Source organism: Nematolebias whitei, chromosome 10 (genome assembly GCF_014905685.2).
Source record: "Nematolebias whitei isolate Nwh7 chromosome 10, NemWhi1, whole genome shotgun sequence".
Lineage (NCBI taxonomy): Eukaryota > Metazoa > Chordata > Actinopteri > Cyprinodontiformes > Rivulidae > Nematolebias > Nematolebias whitei.
The window spans coordinates 49,713,177-49,734,735 of record NC_056507.1 but is presented as its reverse complement, the minus strand read 5'-3'; positions in this window follow the sequence as shown (position 1 = coordinate 49,734,735).

Sequence of the window (21,559 nt, the reverse complement as noted above, 5' to 3'; positions counted from 1 at the left end):
TCACAAATTCAGTTTATTTTATGTATTTTATTATAAAAATAATAATCTGTGATATATGTGTTGAAAATTATACATGACAAAATTTAACTGAATAACAAATAGCTTTGTATCAAAGGTCTAATTGATTATTCAAATCAGTGAAACTTAAAAGGCAGATTTTGGACTGGTTCTGTTTGTAAAGTAGTTAAAAATTGGGTCTAAAGTGAGCTAGGTTTGCAGTTGTCATGTAGGTTCACCAGAAAGGCATTGAAGAGTCTTTATCCTACCTTCTCTCCTCTCTGAGTTCAGTGCAGAAACTGGGTTTCTTCTCTACAGTTCACTGTGCAGAAGTGGGTTTCTCTGGAGTTTTCTCTCCAAAACTCCAGTTAAGTCTTCTAAGACGAAGCCTCAGTGAAGTGTGTTGTGTAGAAGGTCATAGAAGTAGATTTGAAGAAGTATAAGTGAAACTTAACTGTCTGTGTGTTACAGATATTGACTTTGGTCCACCTCAGGAGTGGGTGGTCCTAACTCTTTGTCATGTTTTTATAAAGGTCTCTTAAATAAATCTATAGTCCCTTTCTCTGCCTTAAAAGTCACTCTTCTTTTAAAAGAGAAAAATAAGACATGATTATCTTAAAGAGAGATTACTTAAACACATATTTTCATGAATAAACATTAAGGTATAAAATAAAACTGAAATTACATCTTGGAATTAATAACATGCAATGTTTCACCAAAAGGTGTCGCTGTCCATCTCCTGAAAAAGAATGTCATTAAACAAAGGGTTCTTATGGTGTTATCTTCATGGGAAACCATTCTGGGAGGAATACTCCTTCTCGATAAAGGACAATATCAAAATAGCGAGTTCGGATGTTTCAAAAAACTTTGAGGTCAGTTGAACCAAAACTCTCATTCAAACGATATGTCCGTTTCATGGGAAATGAGTTCATATTGGCAGTTAGGTTAACACATTGACAGTTTTGTTTTTGTTATTATTACATTAGTGTCAACTAAGAAGTCTGTGAGCTGAGGTGAACACCTGCAAAGCAATGTCTGTTTGTTTCCAAGGGAATATATGAATCTTTATTTTAACAGTTTCAAACACAAAAACACATGAATGATGTTTGTTTGAGATTAGGTGAAGTCTTTTTCTGTTTGAGCTGAGGTGAACTGTTTCTGAGGTGGTGTTCCCCTATATTTGTGTCCTCTGTCCTCACTCTAACTACCTCCATGTCCTCTCTAACTGCCTTCATATATCTTATATTTAGCCTTCTTCTTTAGTCTTTTTCCTGGCAGCTGCATTTCTAACATCCTTCTACCAATAAAACCAATGTCCCTCCTCTGGACATTTCCAAACCATCTCAGTCTGGCCTTTCTAATTTTATCTCCCAGTTGTTCAACCTGTGCTGTACCTCTGATGATCTCATTCCTAATCTTATCCATCCTTGTCACTCCTAAGGAGAACCTCAACATCTTAATTTCTGCCACTTCCAGTTATTTCTCCTGTCATTTTGTCCATGTCTCTGTCTCCAGACCAGACAACATAGTTGTTCTCACCACTGTCTTCTAAACTTTTCCTTTGACCTTTGCTGAAACCCTTTTTTATAAATAAGGTTATTACCACAAGGGCCCTTATTTCAGCCTCTGCTTTTGACCCCTCCTGCTTGGTCCCCTGCCTGGCTGTGTTCGAAAGATTCGAACCAGTTACCATGACCCTTTTAGAGGATGTGGTTGGCCATATTAAACCATCAGGTTCTCCTCGTGACCTTTTACCCCCTCGTCTTTTAAAAGAGGTGTTTTCCAGCATCAGGCAGGTGATTCTTGCTGTTATCAATAGCAGTCTGTCCTCAGGTGTTGTCCCAATAAGTTTTAAACATGCTGTGGTGCAGCCCCTGCTTAAAAAGCCTAGCCTAGACCAAACTGTCTTGGCTAATTTTAGGCCCATCTCCAAGCTGCCTTTTATTTCAAAAATTTTAGAAAAAATTGTATATTCACAGATCAAATGTTTTCTGGATGAGCACAATATCCTAGAGGTTTTTCAGTCTGGCTTCAAAACTCGCCACAGCACAGAATCAGCTCTAGTCGGAGTTTTTAATGATATTCTTCTAGCCAATGATTCTGGTGAACATGTGGTTCTTGTCCTGCTCGACCTAACTGCTGCCTTTGGACCACAACATTTTAATATCACACTTACAGAATCAAGTGGGTATCTCTGGTACTACACTGAGCTGGTTTAGGTCCTATCTGGCAGACAGAACCATGTCTGTCAACATAGCTGGGTCTGAATCCTCCACTGCTCCTCTGTGTTTTGGGGTTCCTCAGGGCACTATTTTAGGTCCTCTGCTTTTCTCCCTTTACCTGCTCCCATTGGGATCAATCCTTAGAAAGCATGGGATCTTTTTTCATTGTTACGCTGACGATAGTCAGATCTATATGCCACTAAAAAAGAAAGATGCCCCCTCAATTAGGCCACTTCTGTTGTGTTTTGAAGACATCAAAGCCTGGGTGTCTTTAAACTTCTTAAATTTCAATGACAAGAAAACAGAACGTTTGGTCCTAGTGGCACTTGTGAACCTTGCCCTGTGGATCTGGGCCCTCTGGCACCATATGTAAAGAAAACTGTTTCTAACTTGGGTTTCAAAATGGACAGTGATTTTAAATTAGATTCCCAGATTGGAGCGGTGGTCAAGACCAGTTTTATCACCTCAGACAGCTGGCTAAGGTAAAGTCCATCCTTACAAAACAACATCTAGAAACAGTAATCCATGCCTTCGTCACCTCTCGGCTGGATTACTGCAACGCTCTTTACCTTGAAGTCAGCCAGTCCTCCCTCAGACGCCTCCAGTTGGTCCAGAACGCTGCTGCTCGGCTTCTAACTGGAGTTCAAAAGAGGGAGCACATCACCCCCACTCTGGCTTCACTCCACTGGCTGCCTGTTCATTTTAGAGTTCATTTTAAGATTATTTTATTTGTTTTTAAAAGTTTAAATGGTCTTGCTCCATCCTGATGCATGCTCAATAATCCAGGTAGAAAAATCCAAAAAAGTTCAATCTGGTCCTCTGGACATTCAAAAAAACAAAAAACAAAACAAAGCAAAAAAATCTAGAAACGTTTCGTCTCTCATCCAAGAGACTTCCTCAGTCTGAGGTGCTGTTTTCAGCTCAGTCTCTTAAATAGCACCTTCTCAGAGTGGATCAACCAGTTTGCTGCTGACAACCAAAACCAGCTGATCACATGCTCAAGAAGGACCATCAGCCTAACAATGGGTCATTAGCACACTGATGGCTGTTTACTACCCATAGAGGGCTGAGTGATACTAGCAATCACAGCATTGTAAGAGGGGGACAGTTGAACCCGGAGGCCTCCACCCCTGTTTAATGATGGACGATTTCTTTTCACAAAGATGGCCTCCTTTACTCCTCTCTCAAACCATCGTTCCTCTCTGTCCAGGATGTGAACATCTTCATCCCTGAAAGAGTGACCGCTCTGGACCACAGACCAAAAACATGCATGTTAGGCTGATTGGTAACTCTAAATTGTCCCTAGGTGTGAGTGAGAGAGTGAATGGTTGTTTGTCTCGTTTGTCTCTATGTGGCCCTGTGATGGACCTGCGACCCGTCCAGGGTGTACCCCGCCCCTCGCACTGTGATTGCTGGACATGGGCACCAGCGACCCCCGTGACCCAAAATGGAATAAGCGGGTAAAGATAACGGATGGATGGATGAAGACAGAGTACGTGTGTGAATGAGATGGAAACCCGTTTAACTACACAATTTACAAAACAGTGGTGCAATGCCCAATAAATACTGAATTCAAATTTAAAAAATCTAATATGGCCACCAAAACTACATTTAAATGGATTTAAGTGTGAGAGTAGCTCTGGCTGCAGCTCTAAGATGGCCGCTGATGATCAACACCTGGTGGTCATCTCCTTGATGAGCTCCTACCTCTACTTAAGGCTGCAGTCAAGTCTACTCGATGCCGGAGCATTGATTCCCTCCCAGTACTGATGCTCTCAGCCATTTGTTTCCTAAGTATTTGAGATACTTACCTTGTGATTGTTTGTGTCAGCAGTTTCTCGTTTTGCCATGCCCGTTCCAGTCCTGGTCTCTCAGTTCCTGTCTGGTCTCTCGTGCCCTTGCCTTTCGGATCTTGAATGTCCGTGCTCTGTCTCTGGGACTCATGCCTCTTGGACCCGTTGAACGCACTCCAGTGTCCAGGAAGCTGTAAGACAAGAACAACAATATCAATACCTACTCACCTGTGTCACTTACCTGCTCCTGCCTAAAAGACTATTCCCCCTCTTCCAGGAGTTCCGGTCCCAGGGCCTGTATATATTGTATATATATCAACACTGTAAATAAATAACACTTTTTGTAGCCTGAGTCTTGAGTCGTTCTGGGTCTCGTTACAACTGGGTTGCCCGAAATCTTAACAGAAATGCTCCAGCCAGACCAAACCCAGAACGAGGCTCGGGACCACCAAGCTACGTCCTCCTCGCAAACGGAACGGGTAAACCAGCTGGAGAAGATCCTCACCCAAATGATAAAACAACAACAACAGACACAAGCTAACTTACAGGAGCTTGGGGGTATGGTTTTCTCCATTAAACAGACTTTCTCCCCTTCTCCTCCTACAGCCGCAGCAGAACCTTCTGTGAACAGCCCGACATGCACATGCTCGGCGAGGCACCCGTCGGAGCAACAAGTATTTGTAAAACCTTCCGAACTTTTTTCCGGTGACCCGGATCAATGTGACGGTTTCCTCCTCCAATGCGAGCTCGCGTTTAGCGGGGCCCCTAGACTTTACGCCACAGACAATGCTAAAATCACTTATTTTACGAGTCAGTTAAAGGGTAACGCACTCCGGTGGGCAACTTCTTTCCTCCGCCAACATGATTTGAAAATTGTCACTTTTAGCTCTTTACTCACTGAATTTCGTAGAATATTCGACAGGCCATTATCGGGTCCCAACGCTGAGAAACGTCTCCTGGGCTTACGTCAGGGCCAGCGACCAGTAGCCGAACATGCCCTCGAGTTCCGCATCCTCGCGGCACAAACAGGGTGGAACGAGAGGGCGCTGCAGGGGACTTTCTTAAACTCCTTGTCGGATCCGTTATAGGATCAGATCGCCGCAAGAGATGAGCCGTCCAACTTCGACGCTGTCATTAATTTAGCCATAGCAATCGACGAACGTTTCCGCGAGCGGCGGTGCGAACGAGACTGCAACTCCCAAAGGACCACCACTTCTGGTTTGGATCCGTCTCTCAATGTTGTCCGTAGTAAAGATCCGTCTGAGTACTACAAACCCCAGAGTCATCAAGCCTTCGCGTCTCCTCCTCCACTCGCTCTACCTGAATCTGAATCCTTGCAGGTGGGACACACCCGTCTAACTCCCAATGTTAAACAAAGACGCAGGGAACAAGGTTTATGCTTCTATTGCGGCCAAGATAGGCATCTTATTGCCGCCTGTCCGTTTCAAGGAAACGAGAACACCCACCAATAAAGAGGGAGATATTGGTGGGGACTTCTTCGCTCTCCCCATTAAGTAGATTGACCATTGCTTCGGTCATTCAAAATAATCACAACTGTTTCCCTGTTTCTGCACTCATAGACTCTGGCGCAGAACAAAATTTAATCAGTCAAAGTATTGTTTCTGAATTGTCCCTACCCACTTTAAAGATACCTACCATTTCCATAGCGGGGGTCACGGGCGAAACCCTAGCCCAGGTTCAACACCACACCATCGACTTACACCTGATAACATCTGGCAACCATCATGAGCAGGTTAATTTCTTTGTCTTTGATTCTCCTCATGATCAAATAATTTTGGTGTATCCTTGGTTAAAGCTTCACAACCCTCACATTAATTGGGAGCTTGGCAGGATAGAGAAATGGAAAGGGGGGTGTTTAAAACACTGCCTCCGCTCTGGGATCTCTAACCCCATTAAACAAGACGCCAACGTAGAAGAGATCGATCTAACTTCCATTCCGTCCGAGTATCACGATCTCTCTCGTTTTTAGTAAGCAGAAAGCTTTGTCTCTGCCGCCGCACCGACCTTACGACTGTGCCATAGACCTTTTTCCGGGTTCTCCCTTACCGGCCAGCCGCCTGTACAACCTCTCGGGACCAGAGAGGGTTTCCATGAAAGAGTACATTGAAGAATCACTTGATTCAGGAATCATTCGTCCGTCCACCTCCCCGGTAGGGGCCGGTTTTTTCTTTGTCTCCAAGAAAGACAAGACCCTCCGCCCTTGCATCGATTACTGGGGGTTAAATAATATTACAGTCAAGAACAAGTATCCTCTTCCTCTCATAGATTCCATACACGAGCAGTTAGTCAGCCACTATCTTCACAAAATTAGACTTACATAATGCCTACCACTTGGTACGCATAAAGGAAGGCGACGAATGGAAGACAGCCTTCCGAACCCCGTTAGGTCACTTCGAATATCTCGTTATGCCATTTGGTCTCACTAACGCCCCTGCCGTCTTCCAGGCGCTAGTGAATGACGTACTTAGGGACTTTTTAGGGGACTTCGTTTTTGTATACCTCGATGATATTTTAATTTACTCACGTGACAAAGAGGAGCACATCAGAAGGGTCAGAACGGTACTTCAGCGTTTATACGAGAATCAATTATTTGTCAAAGGCAAAAAATGTGAATTTCATGCTTCGTCAGTCTCTTTTCTGGGGTTTATTTTCAGAGAGGGACATTATCGTACCGACCCTGAGAAGATTAGAGTTGTAGTCGAATGGCCCATTCCTGAGACTAGCAAACAGCTTCAGCGTTTGTTAGGGTTTGCAAACTTTTACAGACGCTTTATCAGGGACTACAGCCATATTGCCGCACCACTCTCTCAACTTACTTCCATCAATAGAACCTTCAAATGGACTACAGATACAGACACGGCTTTCAATAAACTGAAACAACTCTTCGCGTCGTCACCCATCCGCTGCCATCCTGACCCCGAACGCCAGTTCATCCTAGAGGTGGATGCCTCCGACACTGGGGTAGGAGCAGTCCTCTCTCAGAGATCCCCCAGAGACAATAAGGTACACCCCTGTGCCTTATTTTCTCGGCGCCTGTCCCAAGCCGAGCGTAATTACGATGTGGGTAACCGCAAATTATTGGCCGTCAAACTGGGCTTGGAAGAGTGGCGTCACTGGTTAGAAGGTACTGAGATCCCCTTCCTCATCTGGACCGACAACAAAAACCTGACTTATCTAAGGGATGCTAAGAGATTAACCCCCAGACAGGCACGATGGTCTTTATTCTTTAACTGTTTTCACTATATTTTGACTTTTAGACCTGGCTCGAAAAATATCAAGCCAGATGCCCTGTCTCGTCAATTCTCTCCTCCAGACGTTCCCGAACCCGAGGAACATATCGTTCCTTCTGCATGCATCGTCGGGGCTCTCACATGGTCCATTGAGCAGGAAGTCCCCAATGCCCACAAGGAGGAGCCCGATCCCGGCCTGGGACCCCCCGGAACCCTGTTCGTCCCCTCTATCATGAGGTCTAAGGTACTGGAGTGGGTTCACACAAACAAACTTTCTTGTCACCCAGGAGTAACACGCATGTTGTTCCTAACTAAGACCCACTTCTGGTGGCCGACACTTGCTCAAGATGTCAAGGACTTTGTCGCTGCTTGTGCCACATGCACCCGCAACAAGACAGGTAATCAACCCCCGGCCGGACTCCTACAACCACTGCCCTCACCCAGCCGCCCTTGGTCCCACATATCAGTGGATTTTGTCACAGGACTTCCCCCGTCCGAAGGGAACACAGTCATTTTGACTGTCATTGACAGATTTTCTAAGTCAGCACATTTCATTCCTCTAGTTAAGTTACCATCCGCTCTTGAGACCGCGCAACTTTTGGTTCAGCATGTTTTTCGTATCCACGGCATCCCCTCTGACATTGTCTCTGACAGTGGTCCATAGTTTATTTCTCAGGTTTGGCGTTCGTTTTGTAACACCCTGGGGCATCTTCAAATCTAACTTCGGGATACCACCCGCAGTCTAACGGCCAGGCTGAGAGATGCAACCAAGAACTCGAGAACACCCTTCGTTGCGTTGTGGAAAGCATCCCTTCAGCCTGGTCTCAACATCTGGTGTGGGTAGTGTATGCCCACAATGCCCACAGATCCACAGCCACAGGTATGTCTCCATTTGAAGCCTCTCTGGGTTACCTGCCCCCCTTGTTTCCTAGTCTTGAGACGGACATCACAGTGTTGTCTGTCCAGCACCACTTCCGTAGATGTTGACGTGTTTGGCTGCAAACAAGAGCAGCCCTCATGCGAACCGCGGCCCAGAATAAGAGGTTCGCCGACCGACACCGCTCCTCCGCCCCGTCCTACCAGGTGGGCCAAAAGGTATGGCTTTCCACGAGAGACATACAGTTAAAGGACATCCCCAGAAAGATGGCTCCATGATTCATAGGTCCCTTCATCATCACTAAGATAATCAACCCCACAGCAGTCCGCCTTCAACTTCCCAGCTCCATGAGGATCCACCCCACATTCCACATCTCTCAGATTAAACCAGTCTCCGAGAGTCCACTGTGCCCGCCTGCCAACCTCCTTCCACCCGCCCGGTTGATCGACAATCACCCCGCCTTCACGGTTCGTGCCATTTTGGACGTCAGATGTCGAGGCAGGGGTTTCCAGTATCTCATGGACTGGGAGGGATACGGTCCGGAGGAGAGATCCTGGATTCCCCGCTCGTTCATCTTGGACCCAAGTCTCATCACGACCTTCTTCTGAGCACACCCCAAAAAACGCCTCAGGTCGCCTGGAGGCGATTTTTGAGGGGGGTGTAATGTGAGAGTAGCTCTGGCTGCAGCTCCAAGATGGCCGCTGATGATCAACACCTGACGGTCATCTCCTTGATGAGCTCTTACCTCTACTTAAGGCTGCAGTCAAGTCTACTCGATGCTGGAGCATTGATTCCCTCCTGGTACTGATGCTCTCAGCCATTTGTTTCCTAAGTATTTGAGATACTTACCTTGTGATTATTTGTGTCAGCAGTTTCTCGTTTTGCCGTGCCCGTTCCAGTCCTGGTCTCTCAGTTCCTGCCTGGTCTCTCGTGCCCTTGCCTTTCGGATCTTGGATGTCTGTGCTCTGTCTCTGGGACTCATGCCTCTTGGACCCGTTGAACTCACTCCAGTGCCAAGGAAGCTGTAAGACAAGAACAACAATATCAATACCTACTCACCTGTGTCACTTACCTGCTCCTGCCTAAAAGACTATTCCCCCTCTTCCAGGAGTTCCGGTCCCAGGGCCTGTATATATTGTATATATATCAACACTGTAAATAAATAACACTTTTTGTAGCCTGAGTCTTGAGTCGTTCTGGGTCTCGTTGCAACTGGGTTGCCCGAAATCTTAACATTAAGTCAGCTATTTTTACACGTATATAGCTGAAATTTGGTGAGGTTGTATAATATTCCCCATCGCATACGGAATCCAAATCAAAAGTCCAACCAGAGAGTCAGAGTCAGAGATTCTTTATTGTCATTTGCACCACATGTGGTACATGTGGTGGAGCGAAATTATGTACACAGGGTCCCAGTTACATCCAACAATAAAATGTAAAAGAAAAACAATGATAACATCTAAAATATGAACTAAGAAAAACATCAACAAAAAATGCATTAAGCACTGAGAGCATAAAAACATTATGTCGAACAGCAGCACGAACATGGGCATGAGTCTGTGTGAGCAAATGAGCATGCATGAACACATCAACATGAAACAGATCAGCAGCAACATTGAAAAAGATCAGCAACAGAATGAAGTGATTTTTTCACAGTGATTATTCTGGTTAGAAATTCACGAGTCTAACAGCCACAGGATAGAAGCTGTTCCTCAGTCAAGTGGTTCTAAACTTAATGCTCCTCAACCTCCTTCCTGAGGGAAGCAGGGCAAAAAGTGTGTGTGCTGAATGAGTGGGTCATTCATGATGCAGGTGACCCTCTTCCTGCATCTGGGCGTGTAAATGCCTGTAATTGTGACTCCAACAGACTTTTGTGCAGCCTTCACCACTCTCTGCAAAGCTTTTCTTTGTGCAGCTGTGCAGCCTCCATGCCACACGTTGATGCTGGAGCACAGGATGCTCTCCACTGCACACCTGTAGAAGGAGGTGAGGACTGAGCTTCCCAAACCAGCTCGTCTCAGCCACCTGAGGAAGTAGAGTCTCTGATGAGCTTTCTTGATCAGGCTGGTGGTGTTGTTGCTCCAGCTGAGGTTGTTGTTCATGTGTACACCCAAGTACTTGTAGTTGGAGACCACTTCCACTGCAGATCCTCTTATGTGTAAAGGACATAATGAGTTATGTTATCGAGCCGTTTACATATATTTGTAATTTATAATTTTCAAAAGGAATATTTCCAGACAATATGAAAGTAGCTAAGGTAGTTCCTCTCTTTAAAAATGGTGATAAATGTGTGTTCAATAATTATAGACCAATATCCTTATTACCACAGTTCTCAAAAATTCTAGAAAAACTATTTGTGACCAGATTAGATAAATTTATTACTAAACAAAACATTCTAAGTAGTAGTCAGTATGGGTTTAGAGCAAAAAACTCTACATCAATGGCTCTCATGGAAATAATAGAACAAATAACTACTGCTGTCGATCAAAAACAGTATTGTGTTAGTATTTTTGTTGATTTAAAAAAAGCATTCGATACTATTGACCACACTATTCTCCTTGAAAAATTAAATAAATATGGTATAAGAGGACCAGCATTACACTGGGTATCTAGCTATTTAAAAGATAGGAAACAGTTTGTACAAATAAATGGTGTAAGATCTGACCTGTGCAATATCACTTGTGGAGTTCCTCAAGGCTCTGTACTTGGACCAAAGTTATTTATTTTATATGTGAATGATTTAGTGAATGTATCAGGACTCCTCAAATGTGTCCTTTTTGCAGATGACACCACATTTTTCTGTTTGGGTAAAGATGTAAAACGGATGTTGGAATTGATGAAGACAGAATTTGATAAAATACAAACTTGGTTTAAACTTAATAAATTATCATTAAATTTAGATAAAACTAAATACATGATATTTAGTAACAAAAAGAGAACTGTTGATGATCCATTTAAAATTGAGGGTGTTGAGATTTGTAGAGTTAATGAGATGAAATTTTTGGGTGTAATCATTGATGAACAGCTAACATGGAAAAATCACATCAATTCTGTAAGAACAAAAATATCTAAATCTATTGCAGTACTATACAAAGTCAGGGAATTATTAAATGATAAAGCTCTGTACATGTTGTATAACACAATCATTGTTCCACATTTAATCTATTGCATTGATGTTTGGGGGAAAGCGTGTAAAACATTTACAAAACCTATTTTTATTTTACAGAAAAGAGCTGTAAGAATTATCACCAGAAAGCATTACAGTCACCCATCAAGCACATTATTTTATCAACTGAACTTATTGAAGTTCCATGATTTGGTAGATTATAGTATTTTATCAGTTCTGTATAGGGCTCAAAATAACACATTACCATTAAATATCCAAATAAATTTTATTAAAAGACAAAGTTGCTATAATCTTAAGGGGATAGAAATATTTGTCAAACCAAAATTCAGAACTAGTCTGAAGGGAAGGTCTACCGCAATCCAAGGAGTTGGATTGTGGAATGTTCTAGAGAGTGATGTGAAAAATGCCAAGTCAATGTGCACATTTAAGAAAAAGATCAAAGCTGAATTGTTAAAAAAGTATATATGAAGTAGCTTAGTGTGTGTTTTGTATTAGAATTAGAAAAATTAGAAAGTTATTCATTTTGTTCTGTTACTTGAAGATTATTATGATTGAACTTGTTTGAAAAAAGAGGCAGATATAATAAGATTTTTTCTTCTTTCTGCTGCCTTTCATTTTAAATCGCCTGTATTTTTTTTATATAGTTATGAAACTGTTTTGTATTTTTAAAACGAATAAACTTTATACCATACCATGTTCAGGGGTGTGTAGGTGTTTTTGTTCCTTCTGAAGTCCACAATCATCTCCTTTGTCTTCTTCACATTGATGTGAAGGTTTTTCTCTTTGCACCAGCTCTCCAGGTGTTCCACCTCCTGCCTGTAGCTGGACTCATCATTGTTTGTGATGCATCCCACCACCGCTGTATCATCTGCAAACTTTACAATGTGACAGCCTGGATGGGTAGCTGCACAATAATACGTGAACAGAGTAAACAGGAGGGGGCTCAGCACACATCCCTGAAGAGAGCCAGTGCTGAGGGTTATGGTGGAGGAGGAGAGGTTGTGGATCCTCACTAACTGTGGTCTGTTTGTTAAAAAGTCTAGTACCCAGTTACAAATGGAGGGGCTTAGTCCTAGTGTGAATAGTTTGTCCATCAGGGTTTGGGGGATCATGGTGTTGAAGGCGGATGTGAAGTCCACAAAGAGCATACGGACGTAAGAGTTTTTCTGCTCCAGGTGGTTGAGCGCAATGTGGACCACAGAGGAGATGGCATCCTCTGTTGATCGGTTCTCACGGTATGCATACTGATGAGGGTCCTCGTTGATGTTGATGGTTTTATTTTGATGTGAGTCATGACCAGTTTTCGAAGCATTTAGTGACTATCGGGGTGAGGGCCACTGGCCGATAGTCATTCAGACCAGTCACTGTAGAGCTTTTTGTGACTGGGGTGATTGTGGCAGTAGTAGTAACCATAGGTTAAAAGAAAAAAATTACTTTAACTCATTGATTTTTTTTTTCCATATTGTGCTGAAAGTTTGTATGGCAGTAGCTGAGAGTGAACCTCAATACATAATACTGTCAAATAAAAATGTAAAAATGGCCACCACTTGACAGTCCCTATCAAATTTTCTGCAGGAACTTGGATTTATCTGCTGTTCAGCTGGTTTTTAAATTGAACTTTTCTTTTTACATAACATTAAAAGAGCTTTGCCTATGACTCTAAATAATTTAAAACCGAAATAAAGTTTAAAAAAATCATTTCAGCTTCTGACATACAGTGTACATCATCTTCCAGTTGAAGTTGTTCTGAGAAGGTTGATGAGAAAACATGGCGCTCTGTTCCAGACCTGCCGGTGATCGGTGTGAGCCACATCAACCTGACCGTGGTTGAAGGTGATGGAGTTACGGTGATCTGTAACAGTTCTGGATCCCCCATTCCTGAGGTGGACTGGCCCGTTCATGGTTTGCACTCTAGGACTGTAAAACAGGTAGGTAGGTTTTTCACATTCATTCTCTCACCAACAGTCCAGTGAGGTAACGGTTTAAATGTCTTTTGATATAAATATGTACATGCATGTGTGATGATAACCTTGATGTTAACATCTGATTGTAACAGTATAAAGTTTTTCTTTTTGCCGGCATTGAAGTTTTGACTTAGGATTCTTATTGCAGCATCAACATGTAAACCTTTTTATCCAACCCTGTACAACTGACATTCTTTTCCCATGTTTGCTCATTTCCTTGTGCTTTTGCTCAGGTCAAAATCTATGACAACAGTACTCAGTCCATCAACATGACGCTGGTTAACGTGAGCAGATATGACAACAACTACCCTCTTAGCTGCACTGCCACCAATGTCGTGGGAATGGTCCGTGCTCCTGTTCAGCTGACTGTTCACTGTGAGTTGGTAAAAACACACAAACACAGCCATCCCTGCAGGGAGCCTTCAAAAACACCTTTTGCATTTGCATGGTTGTGTGTGTGTGTGTTATTGGGGGATACAAATGTCCTATCTCCTTTTCCCCTGTCCAGGTTGTTTGCTCGGAAGGAACACATGCAGAATTAAACAACATCTTTATTTTTACAGACTTAAAAATGCACGAACAAGACATAATTGTAGATATTATCTGACATCAAGGGGGCCCCATACAATACAATTCTGACTTGTGTCAAGTCTGTTCCCACATTTATAGACTCTTTATCCACTCTGTGATACTTCCTGTTTTCAATTTTGTATACAATCATTTCAATTTTGTATACAATCAAACACCTTACAGACTCTCTGAAGTCCCTGTCCAGTCAGTCAGATCCACATTAGCTGTCATTTCTTTCCACTGAGTGTAACGAACATATATCTGTTGATATTATCCATAAATTAAACGGATTCTTTCATTTTTCTGGACTGAATAATATCGTGCATTGAATGATTAAATGTGACGTGAGACGTTAATTTTCTTTGACCCATCAAAATGAATGCGGTCATTTATTAACAGAATCAAAGTTTAACATCAAACATTTACATTAATTTGGCAACATTGATTTCAACAACAGCTTAATTAATAAGCTTTACAATCAGAAACCATACGGCCATGGTATCTCTTGCAGCTTTACAACAGACATTTCTGAAAATATCTGGATTAATTACTGGCAGATAGAAGAGTTTTAAAGATGGGAAATGAAGGAGTTTAAATGGAGAGGGAAAGATGGATGAGGGAATATGTGTCTGTATAACGAACGGCACTCTCCATTCGATCCCAGCTTAACCTCGGTACGCTTCGGTAGGAAATCGACTCGTTACCTCTCTGAAGATGAATCAGCTGGTTCGGAGTTCCATTTAACGCTACCATTTCAGCGTCTCTGTAGGATGGTTGGAAAACGTCCGGAGTAGTGACGGTACTTCGTTCAACACACGTTCACCTCACGGGTGGACTCACATGAGGAGTAAGTCCGTCAGAGGTTCCACTCAGATGTGGAAGATTCCATAATTCCCACGAGACTCGGAAGAACTTAGGATCATGTCTGGAACTTCTTGTTCTCTCTAGCAACTTTTCTGTTCGGTTCTGCCCTCCGAACTGAACTGCTCTCCCACCGCACTGGTTGGAACTAGGAAGTGTCGACATTTAAAGAGTTCTGTTTCTGGTTCATTTGGGAAGTCCTGATTGGCTGAAAGAGCCAATCAGGGGTGTGTTTTTAGTGACGTAAGAGGTCACTAGAAGTCAGAAAAACAATGAGATGTTTTGGAACAGACAGAAAAATGTTTTTGAAACAGACAAGAGAAATGTTTAGGCGAGATGGGAGGAAACAGGTGCCAGCTTCTCTATTTACATCTGAGAGGATTTAAAAACATGACAGTTCGTTCCAACAAACTTGTTTCTGTTTGTCTCCGACTTTTGACAGACTTACAACCTGCTCATTTCAGACAGAAGATCAAGAAAATGAATAATTACTCTGTAACAGACATTAACAAGATTTCTACTTTGAATGAGGATTAAAAATCATTAATACTGTTTCACAGTTGATTTAAAATAAGTAGTTCACTTCAACATTTAAAAATGATTTGAATTAAACACACTTTTGATTATCAAGACATTTGTAAAATAGTAATGATAATAGAAAAAGAGAGTGTTCTTTCAATTGATCAGTGCAGGACACACTTAGAAAGTCTCTGGATGAACTTAATTTTGTGTTTCTGGACTCAAATCAATGAAATAACAGTTCTTGTCCCAGGAAGGCCCTCAGGGCCAGATTTGACCTGAGGCTTAGTTCACTACATGAGTATGTGACACATTACAAGCACCAAACTACATAATCTCACAAAGACTGTGAGATTCTGATTATCCCCTGGGTAACCCATCACATTATCAAGTCAGATTGCTCTACGGTCGTTCTGACCTATTAAGCTGCTCTTTAACTCATCATTAATTATTTTATAATCCTCACACATGCTCAAATGATGTGAACTATAATATAACTTTATAATTAATTTTATTTAACTGAACAAGAACCTTCGAGTTGTTTTGTTTTCTCATTAAAGGCCTTATAAGTAACTATTTTCCTACTGACAGCAGAAAGTGTCATGGTTGATTTTGAAAGTTAGCAGTCACTAAAAATATACTATTTATCAGCTTATGGCCTACTTTACACATCTGACAGATATTCTAGTCATCTTTATATGTTCTATGTTCCATAATTCATAATTAACCTTATATTCACAACCCATATTATGTTATTTTCCACAATTTATCTTCAAAGTTTTTTTTTATTCCTAACACTGTATGTGTGAGTTTAAAGCATTCATTATAACTTGAGTTGCACTGACTGCAACTTCCAGTGCTGCAAGGAGTGTGTGTGACCTGAGGTTCATAAACTGGACTAAACCACAAATGTTTCTTTGTCTCAGTCGGACAGTCTCAGTTGGTCTCCTGACAAACATCCCCCACCTCACAACAGACCTGACGGCAACATTCTATCTGTCACAACTCAAACAGATGATCCAGATCAAAGTTTTGCTCTGTCCATCAAAACACCTCCGCTCTAAAAGATGAGTCAGATGACGACATACTTCTGCCAAAGCTCAAGGATGAAAATGATACCAAAGCTGATTAATCATTCTGCTGCATAATAGTTAATCAGATTCAGGCTTAAAACTCCTCCTGCACTGATGGTAAAAGGACTGTAATTATACAGTACCTTTATATCTTATCAGCATACTCAAAGATTTTTACAACACAATTGTATCCTCATTTACCCATTCATACAGTGCTCTACTACACAAACAGAAAAACACACATTGATAAATCACTATACTGCACACACATCAAAACAGAACTCTACTATACACATTCATACAGAACTATCCAACACATATTCATACAGCAGTCTACTAAACACACATTCATGCAGAACTAAACTACACACTCATACAGCACTCTGCAACACATACACTCATAATGCACTCTACTACATACACATTCATACAACAATCTACTACGCACATTCATACAGCACTCTATTACACACACAATAATACAGCCCTCTACTACGCATACTTCATACAGCACTCTACACTATAATACAGCATGGCTTCTGCTTCTCTCCCGGTTTTCACTTGTTCCGTGTGTCAGATGTTTAGCTACTCCTCTGCCTCCTTTAGTGGTAATGATACATGTAACAAATGTAGTCTTATGGTAGCTTTGGAGGAGAGGCTGTCTGAACTGGAAGCTCGGCTCCGCGCTGTAGAAAAACCAGTAGCTAACCAGGTCCCCTTAGACAGTGCGGAACCACAGAGGCTAGCTCCCGCTAGCGGTCCTCCAGCAGACCCCGAGCAGCCGGGACCCCAGGCCGGCTGGGTCATGGTCCGGAGCAAGCATATTGCTAAGGCTAAGCCCCTAGTTCACCACCGACACGTTCATGTTTCTAATCGATTTTCCTCGCTCAGTGACATACCCGCTGAGAAGCAGACCCTGGATATTGGAAGCTCCATAGTCGGAAACGTGGCTTTAGGGACTCCAGCGGCCATAGTCAAATGCATTCCGGGGGCCAGAGCGGGCGACATAGAATTTTATTTGAAACTGCTGACTAAGGCTAAATACAGTAAGATTGTTATTCACGTTGGCGGTAATGACACCCGGTTACGCCAATCGGAGGTCACTAAAATGAATGTTGCTTCGGTGTGTGACTTGGCTAAAACCATGTCGAACTTCGTAGTTTCATCCGGCCCTCTTCCCAACCTGACCAGCGATGACATGTGTAGTGTTCTAAGGGCTAGGTTAGCTTCGGAGCTTCACTACAGTCATATTTAAATAACGAGTTCTCGCTTTTTCGAGCTAATTACAGCCATGTGATGGAAGTAACTGTGCGTAGATGGTTTAATCAGTGACATGAGACGTTAATTTTCTTTGACCCATCAAAATAAATGTGGTCATTTATTAACAGAATCAAAATTTAACATCAAAACATTGTACACTTGATTAGACTGATCTGGTTCTGATTAATAAAACTTGGCACGTTTTACTTAATAAAAACAACAGACATTTCTGAAGGCATCTGGATTAATTACTGGCAAGATAGAAGAGCTTTAAAGATGGGAAATATGGAGGAGTTTAAAGGGAGATGTTGCAGGAAGATATATGTCTGTAGACCAGAACAACACGCTCCTTTCAAACGCAGCGCCCGCTGTACACTTCGCGTGAAGCTCGTGACGACTCTTTACCTTGGCAGAGGATGGGTCCGCTACGGTCAAGAGGTCCCTGGCACGCTACCTTTCAGCGTCTCCTCAGGACGGCTGCGACTCGGCAGAAGTCGTGAGATACTCCGTTCTACAGAACAAACTTCCTCAGAAGTTGTAGGGTGTTCGCCTCGTGATAGTCACAGCGAGGCGCCGTGACCACAGCAGAGATGGATGACTCCATCAGACTGGAAAACGGAGTCCAAAGTTCCACTCAGCAGTGGAAAACTCCAGAACTCCAGAACAGAACTTCACTCCAGAACTACTCCACAGAACCTCAGAAGACCATAGTTCCAGGAAGTGTTGACTTTTAAAGAGTTCTGCTTCCGGTCACGTTAGTAAGTCCTGATTGGTTGAAGCAACCAACCGGGGTGTGGTTCTAGTGATGTCAGAGGGTTTTTACAAGTCAAGACAATAGCAAGAATGTTTTAGGAACAGACAGAGAATTGTTTTGGTGATGTGAGAAACACTGCAGGTGCCAGTTTTCTGATTTACTGTCTGAGAGTTTTAAAAACACGACAGCCCGTTCTAACAACTTGTTTTTGACTGTCTCTGACTTTTGACCGAGATCACTACTTCTCATTTCAGACAGAAGATCAAAAATGCATAATTACTTTGTAAAATAGACATTTAACTTGATTTCTAATTTAAATGAGGATTAAAAAATCATTAATACTGTTTCACAGTTGATTCAATATGAGTGGTTCACTTCAACATTTAGAAATGGTATGAACTAAACACACTTTTGATTATCAAGATATTGTAAAATAGTAATGATAATATAAAAAAGAGAGTGTTCTTTCAATTGATTAGTTCAGGATACAATTAGACAGTCTCTGGATGAGCTAATTTGTATTTCTGGATTCAAATCAATGAAATAACAGTTCCTGTCCCATGAAGGTTTTCAGAGACAGGTTTTGGTCGGAGGCCAAGTCCACTAAACATGTTTAGCCTTATGTCGTCGTTTAACCACTGGGTGTCCAGGTGGTGTTCTGACAACGACGTGGGCTACATAGATAACTGGAGTTCTTTCTGGGGAAAACCTGGTCTGATGCGGAGAGATGGCATCCATCCCACTTTGGACAGAGCCGCTCTTCTTTCTAGAAATATGGCTGATTTTGTTTATCCCCCAAATTATTGACAACCCAGGGTCCAGTCCAGGAAGCAGAGTTGTAGTCCTCCACCCCTCTCTGCTGCTTCTCCTCTGTTACCCACCCACAACCCCATTGAAACAGTGTCAACTCGCCCACGGCTCAAATTAAATAAACCAAAAATCAGCTCTAAAAATATAAACCATAAAAATCTGATTAAAATAAACACAGTTACTTTACCAGAGAAAAATCATAAAATCATTAAATGTAGATTATTGAACATCAGATCTCTTTCCTCTAAATCCCTGTTAGTTAATGAACTGATAACTGATCATCATGTTGCAGAGAGAATAACCTTCACATCAATGTGAAGAAGACAAAGGAGATGATTGTGGACTTCAGAAGGAACAAAAACATCTACACCCCCCTGAACATAAGAGGATCTGCGGTGGAAGTGGTCTCCAGCTACAAGTACTTGGGTGTACACATGAATGACAACCTCAGCTGGAGCAACAACACCACCAGCCTGATCAAGAAAGCTCATCAGAGACTCTACTTCCTCAGACGGCTGAGGCGAGCTGGTCTGGGAAGCTCAGTCCTCACCTCCTTCTACAGGTGTGCAGTGGAGAGCATCCTGTGCTCGAGCATCAATGTGTGGCATGGAGGCTGCACAGCTGCAGAAAGAAAAGCTTTGCAGAGAGTGGTGAAGGCTGCACAGAAATCTGTTGGAATCAGTCTCCCCACCATCACAGACATCTACACCTCCAGATGCAGGAAGAGGGCCACCTGCATCATGAAGGACCCCACCCACCCAGCACACACACTTTTTGCCCCACTCCCCTCAGGAAGGAGGTTAAGGAGCATTAAGTGTAGAACCACTAGACTGAGGAACAGCTTCTACCCTGAGGCTGTTAGACTCATGAATCTCTAACTAGAATAATCACTGTGAAAAACCATATCATGTTGCTGCTGATCTGTTTCATGTTGCTGCTGATCTGTTTCAATGTTGATGTGTTCATGCGTGTGTAGTGAACCTGGTCTGACCCTTATCTGACCCTGATGACCTCAAATCTACCAGATGGACAGAGACTGTTATTTTCATTGATCTGAATAAGTCTGAGCCATCTGATGACTTTCTTTCTTGAATTAATCAAGCAGAAAAGACAATCCTCTATAATCATTACTGTTTTACAAATGTTTGATAATCAAATTGTGTTAGTTCCATTCAATGCTTACAGGTTGAAAAAGAACTACTCATTTTTATTTTACATAAACAGTAAGTAATGATTTTATTCCTCATTCAAAGGAGAAATCAGGTTAATATGCATTTCTTGATTTTCTGTCTGGAATGAGCCAAGTCGTAAGTATGTGAAAGTTGAAGCTTCGGTCAACTAAATGTTTACTGAAAAAGGGATGTCATGTTTTACTATTTGGAAAGATACAACAGAGTGAGGCTCCAAAAAGTCTGCTTTTCTGCAATAATCTCTCTGTCAGTTGTTAAACAAATCTCATTCCCTGACCTCGACTTTTGATAATACCTTACGTCAAACACCACACCTCTTTCTGGTACATCCACGAATCAGAAAGCTCTAAATTGAACCGGAAGTCGACCCATTTAAAATGTGGCAACTTCCCAGTTCATGGGAGAATTGGTTAGAATTCATGGGGAATTCATGGAGAATGGTGAAGTGAATGGAAGAGAATTCGAGAATTCAGGAGAGTCAGAGACGTTTGGAATTATAACTTCTGTTTGAACAACCCACGCACGACTATCTAAGGATTTCAGCAGCTCTCAACGGAGACGCTGAAAGGTCTGGAGGATTCTCTATCGAGCTGATCTATCATCACCAGGTAACGGTCTCTTCTTCGACTAAAGTGTACCGGAGGCGAGCTGAGATCTGATGAAGCGTGCACGTTCTGGTCAACAGATATTAATTCCCTCACATAGTTCTCTGTAAGAAAATCTCCATTTCATCTTAAACTCTTCTCTCTCTCACAAAACCAGTACAGATATTTTAGAAATATCTGAAGCAAAGTCCTCGTTCACCGCCGAGTGATCGATGCTCATTTTCTGTGAAACTAAACTGTTATTGCTTTACACTATTCCACCAAATTAATATAAACAGTGTGCTGTAAAACGCTTTATTCTGTTTACTACAAACTGGTGGCCCGTAAGTCTCATGAATGACTGTTAATCCGTGTAAAGATTGATTTTTTCCATGTTGGCATGTTGAAAAAATAACAGTTTATCAGCTGTGAATGTTAACGCAGCGGCTGGGCTGCGCGCTTGGAGCTCGGCTCTGCAACTTTACGCTGTGTTACGCTGGCAATGTTTTAAGAGCTGAAATTGTGTCATTAAGTCTTGTGTAAGCTGAAATTGTACGTCTGTTACGTGTAACTAAGAGCTGATGAGCTGTGGAAGACGTTATTCTGTTTAAAAGTACGAGGTTCTGCTCTAAGACCCGGCTGTGGTTCGGTTCTGTTCAGTTTGAACGAGTATTTTGAATAGATGGATAAACGTTTTAAAGGCTGAG